At 37.2% G+C, this 13,657-nt stretch overlaps 1 pseudogene; it reads right to left on the bottom strand.

The window, feature by feature from the left end:
- Positions 1 to 5,428: 5,428 nt before the first annotated feature.
- LOC120003874 lies at positions 5,429 to 13,428 on the bottom strand (annotated as a pseudogene).
- Positions 13,429 to 13,657: the final 229 nt, after the last annotated feature.

The following is a 13,657-nucleotide window of genomic DNA, read 5'->3' as shown; positions in this document are numbered from 1 at the left end:
CTTGATATTGTCTCAAACATGCATGCATATAATTAATTAACAATAGGAATAACAATAACAAATTGCGTGCATAAACAATATCATTCATAAACAATATCATTCCTAAACAATATCATTCATAAATAGTATCTTTCATAAACAGTATCATTCATTAACAGTATCTTTCATAAACAATATCTTTCATAAACAGTATCATTCATAAACAGTATCTTTCATAAACTGTATCATTTCTAAACAGTATCATTCACGAACAATATCTTTCATAAACAGTATCATGCATAAGCAGTATCATTCATTAACAGTATATTTCATAAACAGTATCATTCATAAACAGTATCATGCATAAACAGTATCATTCATAAACAATATCTTTCATAAACAGTATCATTCATAAGCAGTATCTTTCATAAGCAGTATCTTTCATAAACAGTATCATTCATAAACAATAGCATTCATAAACAATATCCCATTCTAACAACCAAGGACAGGTGGCCCATTCTGATTGGCTTTTGGAAAAATTACTTCACGTTTGAGCTCTCAAGTTTTTCTAAAATTTCCATTGTACACCATTATTTATCAAGTATGCAAAAAGATCCCATTGTGAGGGTATAGTGCCGAACTTTTCCAAAAAGTGGGGTATCAAGTGTGAGATATAGCACTCACTGTGGGTGCTCTAATGAGTTAATATTAGTATGTATCATATCACACACGATCACCAAAAAATAGTTCATATTCTAATATGTACATTACATATTAAAATGTTTCAGTTTGATCAACTAAATTTCAAAATGTACAAAATAGATCACCCAAATATATTTTTCAAGTTTTTAGCGTACCATATCGGTGAAAAATTCATTTGTAACATCCACTTCAATGTTTTCTTGACCTTCGTTTATAAGATCAGATTCTGCTTCTTATTTTATTTCATTTATATCAATATCATCCTGCCAACAATATAAATTCACTTTAATATATGCTATTAATCAATATAATTATTAAAACAATAAAATTGATATATTTACCTTATCACTAGAACCACTTGACAATCTTAGCTCTTCACCCCATAATTTTAGATGATCCATATGAGAGATAGTTGACTTTATGGAATTATGTATATGTATATGATATGAGCAACTAAAAAAAGATTTTAATTACAACATGTTGTCGTCAAATATTTTTATTTACGTGTGTTTGACGTATCATATCGAATATTCAAATAACAAATTTAAATGGTTTCTTTTTTGTTAAAAAAGAAATTTATATGGTGGTGACATGAATCTACTATTGGAATATATATATATATATATCTTAACCCAAGTGGAGGTTACAAACAGACAAGAGGTAGAGAGAGAGGGATGAGGCAAATTCCAAGGCAGTAGGGGCACAAAGAGAGAGAGAGAGAGTCTATATCTATGAGACTTTTAATTACGGTAACAATTAAACACAAAGCAAAAAGAATTGGCAGTTAGTCCTATTAGTGGGGGTGTAAAAAGCAATTTTAGGGGGTAAAAATAGCAACGCCGTTTGTTAAAAAAATACCTCGATTTTCGGGTCCCAAAATTGTCCTTTGTCAACCAAACGTAGCCTATATGTGTCCATAATTTTAGTATTGATAATCGTCCATAATCTAAGTGGCATGTTAACTCTAAATAGTCTCCACACTTTTCCCCATGCCACCTAATTATGATCCCCATATTTTTCTGATGCCACCTAGTTATGCACGCATTATAGATACATAAATTATGGACATCTAATGCTTTCGTATTTTTTTTTCCAAGACAAAGACCGGCCCACTACACAAAAAAGGCCTATTATATATCAAAAGGCCGACTTGAGCCCAACATCGGTTCGTAACCCAGTAAGTCCAAAATAAAGCCCTGTCGAAGGCAGGTTCAATCACTCTTCGTTTTCAGTTTATGTGCTCTTAATCCCAATTGAAATGCGGAAATGGGATTCCACCCTAATTTGAAAATCTATTTCGTTTCTGTTGGATATGGTATGAGCAATGGGCCTATTTTGGGTGCCATTTAATGTGGGCCTCACATGTCCTTGGGACTGGTCCGTGTTGGAAAAATGTTCACATCCCCGATGATAGATGATCGTAGAATATTTACATGCAAAAATTAAATATAGGGTGAAGAAAAAAATTTACATCATCATTTTTCTCGTGTCTATATTTAAGAGAGTTTGGATTACAAGTTTGGTTCATCGTTTACATTCTATTGTGCTAGCGATTAAGTTTTGTTCGAAATTAGATAAAATTACGAAAACGTGGTCCATCAAATTTATGTTCATAAAATAAAATTTTCAGTGGCAATAGACAGACGTAAAACACTGACCACCCACAGTTTCAATATTTGTACAGGAACATATCACCTTTGGCTTTATGTGCAAAAAAGGAGGTATTGGTAATGCACATTCACGTACATAGTACAATCACATTCAGTCGCAGAACAAATAGTATGGGCATTCATCATCTGCATTCCCGCTGCTACTTTTGTCAGTTGTAGATTAGGTAGAATATAATTAGTCAAGTTGGGAATAAGAAAACAACAATACACACCGCATTCTCTCTCTGAATTCGATTTTCCGGCTGAAAGCAATACACTTGTGGATTGGATACGCCCAGAGTTTTTGACCCAACTTATCCTGTTATTAAGTGAGAAATTTCTGGGTGCGTGCGGGTCTGACTATCTGAGTTTAGACTCATATCGGATGTTTAAAAGAAAAACTATATTATGTCGTTCTCAGTTAAAAAAATTACCAACTTTTTAAATCTTGAGGTAGTTCAAGTATTTATAATCTAATGATCTTAAAAATATAAAATATCACACATCGATCAGGTGAGAGTCAATTGTGTGGTACGTAAGTTTGAATCCAACTCCTTTCAATAGTAGAAAACCCTTTTAACGACACAATCAATCGTTGCGAATCTTAAGACTCTACAAGTGATTGTGCCAAACCTCTATTATATTCTTCATTTTGAAATTGATTTATTTACGTACGCAGTGCTATAGCTATATATCATTTTCAATCACGGGATTGGTATGTGAAGCTCATAAATCACAAACATAAAAACACATAATAATAGTTTAAAACAATAAGAAAATACATTCGAGCTATCACCCTTTTCGGTGCCACTGCCTTGTTAACTCAGGCGGAAGGGATTAGGGATTACTCGACTTGAGTTGAGTGAGAGATTGAGGAATGAGGGTTTGGGCAAGTGGGCTTGACAAGGTAAAATGAGTATCAATAGAGTTGGGTTGGGTCTTATTTTATGGTTGTGTCAAACTTAGTCAATGAGCTGGGCTAGGTAGCGGATTGGGGGCCTTATTATTATTATTTTTGACTAGGAACCTTAGGGTCAATTTGTCAAGGATTAAGACTCTATTTAGTGGAAAAAAAAATTAGATGATTGGGGGGCCGTGCCCTCAATGCCATTGTTGTAGGTCCACCTATGTTGATATCCCGGAATAAGATCTTTATTTTTTTTTCGATCAATGTCAAATGTTAATGTTAAGCGAACCTTAAATGCATGATTATAATCAATTAATGATTATTTCACATATGTCACAGAGATGTGGGGATAAAATAGAGGTTAGATTTTGAGTGTCTCGAGTATTAGTATTGAATATACTGAATTAAAAACTACTCCATATTTGGCACCATCACGTTATTGTCAGATATACCTGGTTAACTTCACCGATGCCATGCCACATGTTGTTCAACTCCCTTGCTGCAACTTGTGGACGCAAATAGAAGATCCCCACTTCGGGGTTAAAAAGTTGGACAACTTTTCATGTTTCAAATGTTTCAAGGAAGAAACATATAATGAAATCCTAAACTTTCCAGTATTTCCTCCATGATTCTTATTGGAAGTCTCCTTAATGATGAACCATCCCTCGTGAGACACATATGAAATCCAGCGGAAGATTATTCATCTTCATCATAAGCAATATTGATAAGAAGAAATAAGTATAAACCAATTGGCTGGGTACCTAATCTGGCTTCATGGTGGCTGTACTTGGTTGGTCTAAAATGGTTCAGGTTAAAGTTCCGCAGATATCGATTAGTACGACCACTGATTTGTCTAACAAATACATAAGCCAGAGACTTATTTTCAAAGACATTGTTAGCACAAATTCAAAAGGGTCAAATTAGGAGATTAGACTCATTAATCTTACTATTTTGAGCTTGGCATTAGAGCTTCAAAGTTCAAACCAGAGAGCCAAAAACCACCACCCCTCTATCGACAACCAACCCTTTTTTTTTTCATTTGAATTACACTGCTCAGATCAAACAACCAATCATTCACCATTCCATAGACAGTAGAAGAAAAGCACTGCATATATAATTTTATCTGCATAAACAATAAATCAATCACAAATCCCCTGGAAAACAGAACAACGAAAGAGTGGATTTGCGAATAATAATCCTCAGGAAGCTCAAGAAGAATTCAAAATCGCTAACCTGAAACCTGCACATGTAGAAATCATCCCCAAGCACGGCCCTCAAACCATCCATAGGCTTAAATTTTGGATTCCGCCGTGGGAATGGCACGCTCAAATTGACCAAAGCCTTAACCCTATCAGGCCTAAAAAGACAAAACCACCACGTCACAGAGGCCCCCAATCGTGACCGACCAGGAAAACCTGCTCAATCCCCTGATCGTCGAGGAGGCCGACGAGGTCGCCCACTAAGTGGGGCATAGAGTAGGAACTCGGCGATGGAGGAGTAGCTGGTGGCGCCACGAGTACCAGAGCTCAGGGAAGCCATGGATGAAGAGACTCACTGGGCCCGTGCCGATTGATGCTACATGCATTTTGATACCATTTGTGGACACTGTTGTGTGCTCGATCTTCTCCATCTCTGCTTGCCGGAAATTTCTTGGTCACAACAGATTGATTTGAGAGTATGAGGGATCTGCTGTTAGAGCAAATCCCTTAAAAAACAAATAGAGGAGAGGAAAAATATGAATTGTTTGACTTCAAAGGGCAAGAAAAAAGTGGTATCTCCGGTGGAATTCTGAAGAAGTGACCGGAAGAACTGACAAACGCAGACGGAATGGAAAGTGAAAGATCGCCGGCTGTGCGATTAGTCCTTGTAATTTACAACTTTTGTCAGTGTCCCTCCCCATTCTTTTTTTTTTTTAATAAAACAAGCTTTGTATTGTACGAAGTTTGTTCAAAATAGTCCAAACCGCCGTCAACAACCGTTTACATTCCCGAAGACATGACATGACACGACACGACTTTGGATATTGGTTTTAGGTTGCTCGCTGTTCTGAGCGCCCTCTCTCGTAAACAGTAAAGTGCAGGAATAAAGTTATGATGTTTATCGTAGCAAATCTTTATGTGGATTTACATGTAAGTGAAACATATCCCCAATTCCTTTCTTAACCTGGAGACGAGGAAGAGCGCAAGCACAGTAAGCGACGAAATTAATTTTTTATAACCGAAAATCACACCATACAAAATACCACGCAATGCATCATCCCACAGCAGTTTCTGAATTTATTTTTCTAGTGACGACTAATGTGTATGATGCGAAATGGAATCCATAGAAACTGAAACTGGATTTAGCCATACAGATTTCTTACCAGCGAGCCATACAAAAAGCATGACAACAACATCATCAAAATGTTTTTATGAAGTTGTAAATGAGGTCGTTGATTTCCTTAGGCTTTTCTTGCTGGATGAAGTGAGCTACTCCTTTCATAATTACCACATCTTGCAAATACGGCACATCCTTTTTGAAGCCACCACTGTGAATGTAATCCTTCATGCCTGGGATATAATAGACAGGGTCCAGATCGCCCATAACAAACTTTGTCGGTATTTTGACTTGTACCCCCGTCCAAGGCCCAGTGAGCTCCCAGCTTCTGCAAAGAGAACAATTTACATGGACTATGAACCCAACTCTTTCATTATATAAAATAGCACTAAATGAAACAGTTAGTGTTAGGTTATCATCATAAGATTTTTCAAATTGGATCATAGGACAGTAAAGCGTCAAACTTTGATATTGAAGATGAGACCATCATCACCAAACTTATGACAAGATAAAGAAGAGTTTGTGCAGCAGCTATATATGTTTCAATTCAAGTAATACTTAATGGTCTAAAGTTCAATATATTAAGCCGAGAGCATACAAGTTGAATGCACGGTAATAGTTCAGTCCTCCAACGAACCCTTTCTGGCTATATTTACTGGCAAAGTAATCAATATCTTCCTTTGAGAGCCAAGGCGTCAAGCTTGAATCGTAAGGCAAACCTTTTAGTCCTACTTGTTTAGGTAGTCAAAAAGGTTGTGGATCGCGCAATGCATAAAACTTCCTCAGCAATGTTGCAGTGTCAAATTGAGCAAACTCTTCTTCAATTTCTCCAGGTTCCTATAGCATAATTAAACACAATAATATCAATTAGAAGAGCGGAGAACAAAATGACTCGAAAAGGAGTAACGCTGACATGATGAGAATTGAATGGTAAGGCATAAAAATGGTCATCCCTATTCCCTCATATCATAACTAAATGATGTGTATAGTGTACTGCAAACAGACAATGCTAAAAATTCATCCAAACCAATCAAATTGTCTCACTTCTGATGTCTTAAGGAAGATATATATATAATGAAATCTTGAACTTTCCAGTATTTCCTCCATGATTCTTATTGAAAGTGTTGAGAAAAGTCTCACATTACTAAAATAAAAGATTGATTTAATGGACAAGTTATAAACTCGTGAGTTTTCTTGACTTAGTAAGACGCGTTTTAAGCCATGAGCCCTTTAGGGCCTGTGATGGGTTGGGTTGGACTTGGGTTTAAGAAAGCGGATAATATCTTACAAAGATAGTCAAGTTTGGGCTAGAGAATCCATTAGTATTTCATAATAGAAAGTCTCCATAATGATGAACCATCCCTCAGGCCTCATGAGACATATTTGGAATCCAACGGAAGATCATTCATCTTCATCATAAGCAATATTAATGAGAAGAAATAAGTATCAAACTAATTGGGTGGATGCCTAAATCCTAATCTGACTTCATGGTGGCTGTAGTTGGTTGGTCTAAAATGGTTCAGGTTAAAAATTTCGGCGGCAAAGGAAGTCAAATTAATTCGAAAGGGCCAAATTAGGACATTAGACTCATTAATCTTCCTATTTTGAGCTTGGCATCAGAGCTTCAAACCAGAGAACCAAAACAACCACCTCTCTATCGACAACCAACCATTTTTTTTTCATTTTAATTGCACTGCTCAGATCAAACAACCAATCATTCACCAATCCATAGACAGTAGAAGAAAAGCACTGGATATATAATTTTATTTGCATAAATAATGAATCAATCACAAATCCCTTAAAAAACAGAATAACGAAAGAGTGGAATTGTGAATAATATTCCTCAGGAAGCTCAAGAAGAATTCAAAATCGCTAACCTGAAACCTGCACATGTAGAAATCATCCCCAAGCACGGCCCTGAAGCCATTGATAGGCTTAATTTTTGGATTCCGCGGTATGAACGGCACGCTCAAATTGACCAAAGCCTTAACCATATTAGGCCTAAAAAGACAAAACCACCACGCCACAATCGCCCCCCAATCGTGGCCGACCAGAAAAACCTGCTCAATCCCCAGAGAGTCAAGGAGGCCGACGAGGTCGCCCACAATGTGATGGAAAGAGTAGGAGCGCGGTGATGGAGGAGCATCCGTGTCGCCATAGCCGCGGAGGTCAGGGGCAATGCAGCGGTAGCCGCGGGATGAAAGAGAGAGTAGCTGGTGGCGCCATGAGTACCAGAGCTCAGGGAAGCCATGGATGAAGAGAATCACTGGGCCAGTGCCGATAGATGCTACATGCATTTTGATGCCATTTGTGGACCCTGTAGTGTGCTCTATCTTCTCCATCTCTGATTGCCTGAAATTTTCTTGGTCACGACAGATTGATTTGAGAGTGCGAGGGATTCGGTGTTCGTGTCAGAACAATGTGCAGATTGGCCATCGTCTCAAGAACAAAAGGGAAGCTCTCAAGAACAAAAGGGAAGCTCGTGAAAGAAGAGGGCCAAAAGGCACACTTCTGAATGGGCCAATTGAAGACAAGGGCCAAAAGGCACACTTCTGAATGGGCCAATTGAAGACAATGGACCAGTTGAAGACAAACAATATAGTTTGGGCCAAGCCTATTTAACTCACTTATATTAGCTTGGGCCACTCAGCCCATTCTGTCAAATTGTAACGTTACTCTTTATCAAATTGTAACGTTACTTTGTGAGTTAGCCGTTAGATTCATTAACGGATAGTTTGATTAATTTCGAATTTGAGTGACAGACTGTCACATCATTATTTCAAACCATTATATAAGGCATCTCCTTAGATAAACATTGCACGATGAATAAAATGTATCATCTTAACTTCTATTTACTTTACTCATCTTCTCTTTGGTTCTAATCTTCTCACTTCTCAATTCTGTTATGGTATCGGAGCTCCAGGTTTACTCAAGAGGATCTTGGAGAAAAAGAGATCAAAATCAAATGGCAGAACTAACAGAAGGTTTGCCACAAGAAATGAATGTTCCTACTACACAACAGGAGCAACTGCAGAGCAATATGCAGAATTTGCAAAGTCTAATGAGTCTCCTAAATGCATTGGGGCAGCAAAATGCTATCCCAAACTTTCAATCTGCTGGAATTCTGGGCAGCTCTCCTAGTGTTCAGAATCCCTACAACGTGCAGCCATGTGATCATGCTGCAACCAAGCTAATCTCAACCACCTTAACTGGTGACAACTATCACAGGTGGAGCATACAATTCAGAGATGCAGTGCAATCAAGAAACAAGCATGGTTTTCTAGATGGAAGCATTCCTCAACCAGATAAAAGTGAAGCCAACTATCAAATGTGGGCAAATTGTGATTGCCTTGTAAAAACTTGGCTCACAAACTCAATGTCAGAAAGCTTAAATGCAAGTATTGGTGATGGAATGACAGCAAGGGACATCTGGGAAGACCTCAAAACAAGATACTCAACAGAGAACATTACAAGAATTTATGAAGTTGCTAGAGAGGTAGCCACCATCAAGCAAGGTTCAAGTACTGTGATTGAGTACTATAATCGCATTAAAGCTCTCTGGGAGCAAATAGACAGATACAAAAAGAAGGCAGCCTGCACCTGTGGTCAGTGTGTGATTAAATGTGATGTGCTGAAAAAGGTACATGAGCAAGATACAAGCCAGAAATTGATGGAGTTCTTTATGGGCCTTAATGAGCAGTACAGCAATGCAACAAATCAAATTCTTCTTATGGAACCAAGGCCAGATATAACAAAAGCATTAACAATGATACAGCAGCAGGAGAAAAAGCAGAACATTGCTCAAGGGCTGAACTCATCTCAAGAAAATCTAGCTATGGCTGTGAAAGGCAACAATCAGTTCCAAAGTATCAATCAGAAGCAGAACAACTACAGGGATACTGGAAAACCAGGAAGAAACTTCCACAAGGATGCTGAATCTAAAAGCAAAGAAAATCAATTTTGCATATTATGTAAAAGAGATAACCATACTGTTGACAAATGTTTCAGGGTTGTAGGTTTTCCACCAGGAAAGAAGCCAAGAAACAACAATTACAAGGGGCCAAACAGAACAAATTCAATCAACTCATGTAATCAGCTTGAAGGGAATGGCAGCAAAACTCAAGGTCTGAATGTGGGACAAATATCTGAACAATATCAACAAATCTTGGAGATCTTAAGAGGAAAGCAGCAGAATGGAGAAGCAACCTCCAGTAGTCAGGGTAATATAGCAACAGCAGCTGCTGTTGGAGGTAACTATCAAACTCAAAAACTCAAAATGTGGATATTAGATAGTGGTGCATCTAGTCATGTTGTGTGTAATGTTTCTCTGCTAGATAATTGTCTGCCTCTATATGATTCCTATGTGACTTTACCTAATGGAGAAAAACACAAAATTACACACACAGGGTCTGTAATGCTGACTAATGAAATTAGGTTAGATCAGGTGCTCTGTGTGCCAACATTTGAATTTAACTTACTGTCAGTTAGTAAACTAACACAGAGTAAGAAATATACTGTTAAATTTACTCATGACAAATGTTGGCTGCAGGATTTAGGCACCTTGAGGCAGACTTTCCTGGGCCATTTGAATAATGGACTGTACATGTTCCAGACTCAGAATCTGAGAGTGAACAAGCCATTAGGAGCAGTTTTTGCTATTAAAGATGAGATGTTATGGCACAACAGATTAGGGCACCCTAGCACTACTATATCTAAATGGATTCCTGTAAAATGTAATGTAGATTCTGTGGAGTGTGATGTGTGCTTACTGTCAAAAATTAAAAGGAATACTTTTGGTATTAGTAACACTAGATCCACAGATTGTTTTGAACTACTACATGTAGACATATGGGGTCCAAGTAATGAAATCTCTATTGATGGATTCAGATATTTTTTGACACTTGTTGATGATCATTCTAGAATGACCTGGTTATACTTAATGCATGAGAAAAGTGAAACCAGAGCACACTTAAAACATTTTATCTCATGGGTTGAAACTCAGTTTGGCAAAACCATCAAGACAATTAGAAGTGATAATGGATTAGAATTTCAAATCAAGGATCTATATCTAGAAAAAGGTATAGTACACCAGAAAACATGCCCCTATACCCCTCAACAAAATGGGGTTGTTGAGAGGAGACACCAATACCTAGTAAATACAGCTAGATCTCTCAGAATTCAGGCAGGGCTACCTAAAAACTTCTGGTCATATTGTATATTAACAGCTGCACACATTATCAATAGACTGCCTTCAGCAGTCATAAACAAAAAGTCACCCTATGAGATCATGTACAATAGGCCAGTAGACTATGAAAACCTCAAAACTTTTGGTTGTTCATGTATAATTAAAATTAACAAACCTAATATATCGAAATTTGATGCCAAAGGGAAATTGTGTGTATTTCTTGGTTATCAACCAGGTACCAAAGGATACAAGGTTATGGATTTAGATACTAAGGAAATAATGATATCAAGGGATATCATTTTTAGAGAAAATCAGTTTCCTTATAGGAATCAATCTGAAATGACAACTAGATCAGAAAACTTGGAAACTAACTCAGGAGATAAAGTAGCAATCCAACCTTCTACAACTACTGGAAAGGGAAGAGTTAGGAAAATACCTGCATACTTGCAAGACTATGAACATAACTTGAATTTCACAACCATTGATCCTATTGAAGAACTAGTAAATAATCATAAACTGTCTGAAAGTAACAGACAATACCTTTGTGCCATAACTGCACACTCTGAACCATCTAGGTTCAGCCAAGCCAGCAAACATCCCAAGTGGTGTGAAGCTATGGAAAGTGAGTTGAGAGCATTAGAAGAAAATAATACGTGGACTCTAATACAACTACCTCCAGGAAAAAGAGCTATAGGCTCTAAATGAGTATATAAAATTAAATATAAACAGGATGGAGAAATAGAAAGATACAAGGCTAGACTTGTTGCACTTGGTTATAGTCAACATGAGGGATTAGACTATAATCAAACTTTTGCACCAGTGGTTAAAATAACCACTGTAAGACTTTTCTTGGCTATAGCTAGCATGTATAATTGGTTTATGCATCATGTTGACATAAACAATGCATTCTTACATGGTGATTTAAAGGAGGAAGTCTACATGAAACTTCCTCCTGGTTTTAAATGCAAGAATGAAAATGTTGTATGTAAATTAAACAAATCTCTCTATGGTCTAAAGCAAGCACCACGTCAATGGAATCTAAAGTGTAAACAAGCCTTACTTAACTATGGATTTAGACAAAGCAGATCTGATCATTCTCTGTTTGTATTCAGGAAAACCTTTCATGTGATTGTGCTTCTATTATATGTTGATGACATGATAATTATGGGAAACAATATTGAATTAATACGGGGAGTAAAATCCTATATAGGTAAATGTTTTAAAACAAAGGATCTAGGAAATCTGAAATATTTCCTTGGCTTAGAAATAAGTAAATCAAATTATGGTTACATAGTCAATCAAAGAAAATATTGTCTTGATCTCTTACGAGATACAGGATTTATGAATGTCAAAGTAGCAATAACTCCCAGTGAAGTAAATTCCAGACCCAGTGCTACTGATGGTAAACCTCTTGAGAATGCATCCTATTACAGACAGCTTATTGGTAAGCTAATGTACTTAACAATTAGTAGACCTGATATTAGCTACAGTGTTAATACTCTTGCTCAATTCATGCAAAATCCTACTAACATACACTTAAGTGCAGCTTACAGAATTTTAAGGTACCTCAAAGGTTGTCCTGGACAAGGTCTATTTTATCCTTCCAATAATAGCATGCAGATACAAGGATTTGTTGACGCTGACTGGGGAAGTTGCAAAGACACACGCAGATCGATTACTGGATTTTGTGTGAAGCTTGGAGAAGCTCTAATCTCGTGGAAGTCCAAAAAGCAGAAAACCGTCTCCCGTTCATCTGCGGAAGCCGAATACAGAGCCATGGCATCAGCGGCAAGTGAACTTCAATGGCTCAAACAGATGCTTGAAGATCTTCAATTTCGAGTCAAAACTCCTATGACCTTGTTTTGCGACAACCAGGCTGCTATTCATATAGCAAGGAATCCAGTATTTCACGAGCGAACGAAGCATATCGAGCTGGATCTACACTTCACCAGGGAAAGAGTACAAGAAGGATTAATTCAATTGAATCATATCAGATCTAAGGAGCAACCTGCGGATATTATGACCAAAGGACTTACTGCAGAAAGAGTAAAATTTCTTTCCTCCAAGTTGAACATGAAGGATATTCATGCTCAACTTGCGGGGGGATGTCAGAACAATGTGCAGATTGGCCATCGTCTCAAGAACAAAAGGGAAGCTCTCAAGAACAAAAGGGAAGCTCGTGAAAGAAGAGGGCCAAAAGGCACACTTCTGAATGGGCCAATTGAAGACAAGGGCCAAAAGGCACACTTCTGAATGGGCCAATTGAAGACAATGGACCAGTTGAAGACAAACAATATAGTTTGGGCCAAGCCTATTTAACTCACTTATATTAGCTTGGGCCACTCAGCCCATTCTGTCAAATTGTAACGTTACTCTTTATCAAATTGTAACGTTACTTTGTGAGTTAGCCGTTAGATTCATTAACGGATAGTTTGATTAATTTCGAATTTGAGTGACAGACTGTCACATCATTATTTCAAACCATTATATAAGGCATCTCCTTAGATAAACATTGCACGATGAATAAAATGTATCATCTTAACTTCTATTTACTTTACTCATCTTCTCTTTGGTTCTAATCTTCTCACTTCTCAATTCTGTTAGTTCGAGCAAATCCTATAAATGGAGGAGACGAAAAATCACTAATGTGAATTGTTTGACTGAAAGGGCCAGAAACGTGTTTGAAAGTGAGATCGCCGCCAAAATCCAAATAGCGTCATTAATGACCTTTTTTTACAATACAGTGTTAGTGTTAGATAGCCCATATAATTAAAGACAAGTCTCATAAATAAAATTTTAAAACGTTTTAACTCTCAAAATACATGTTAGATTTTAAAAAAAATTACATATTCAGAATCAGCGCATAAAACTCTTTCTAACAAGATTCATTGTCGATGAGTTTTATTAGATTAATCTTAA

This window comes from Tripterygium wilfordii, chromosome 8, assembly GCF_013401445.1.
Source record: "Tripterygium wilfordii isolate XIE 37 chromosome 8, ASM1340144v1, whole genome shotgun sequence".
Classification (NCBI taxonomy): Eukaryota; Viridiplantae; Streptophyta; class Magnoliopsida; order Celastrales; family Celastraceae; genus Tripterygium; species Tripterygium wilfordii.
The sequence above is the reverse complement of the archived record's forward strand: the minus strand, read 5'-3'. Positions and strand labels throughout refer to the sequence as shown.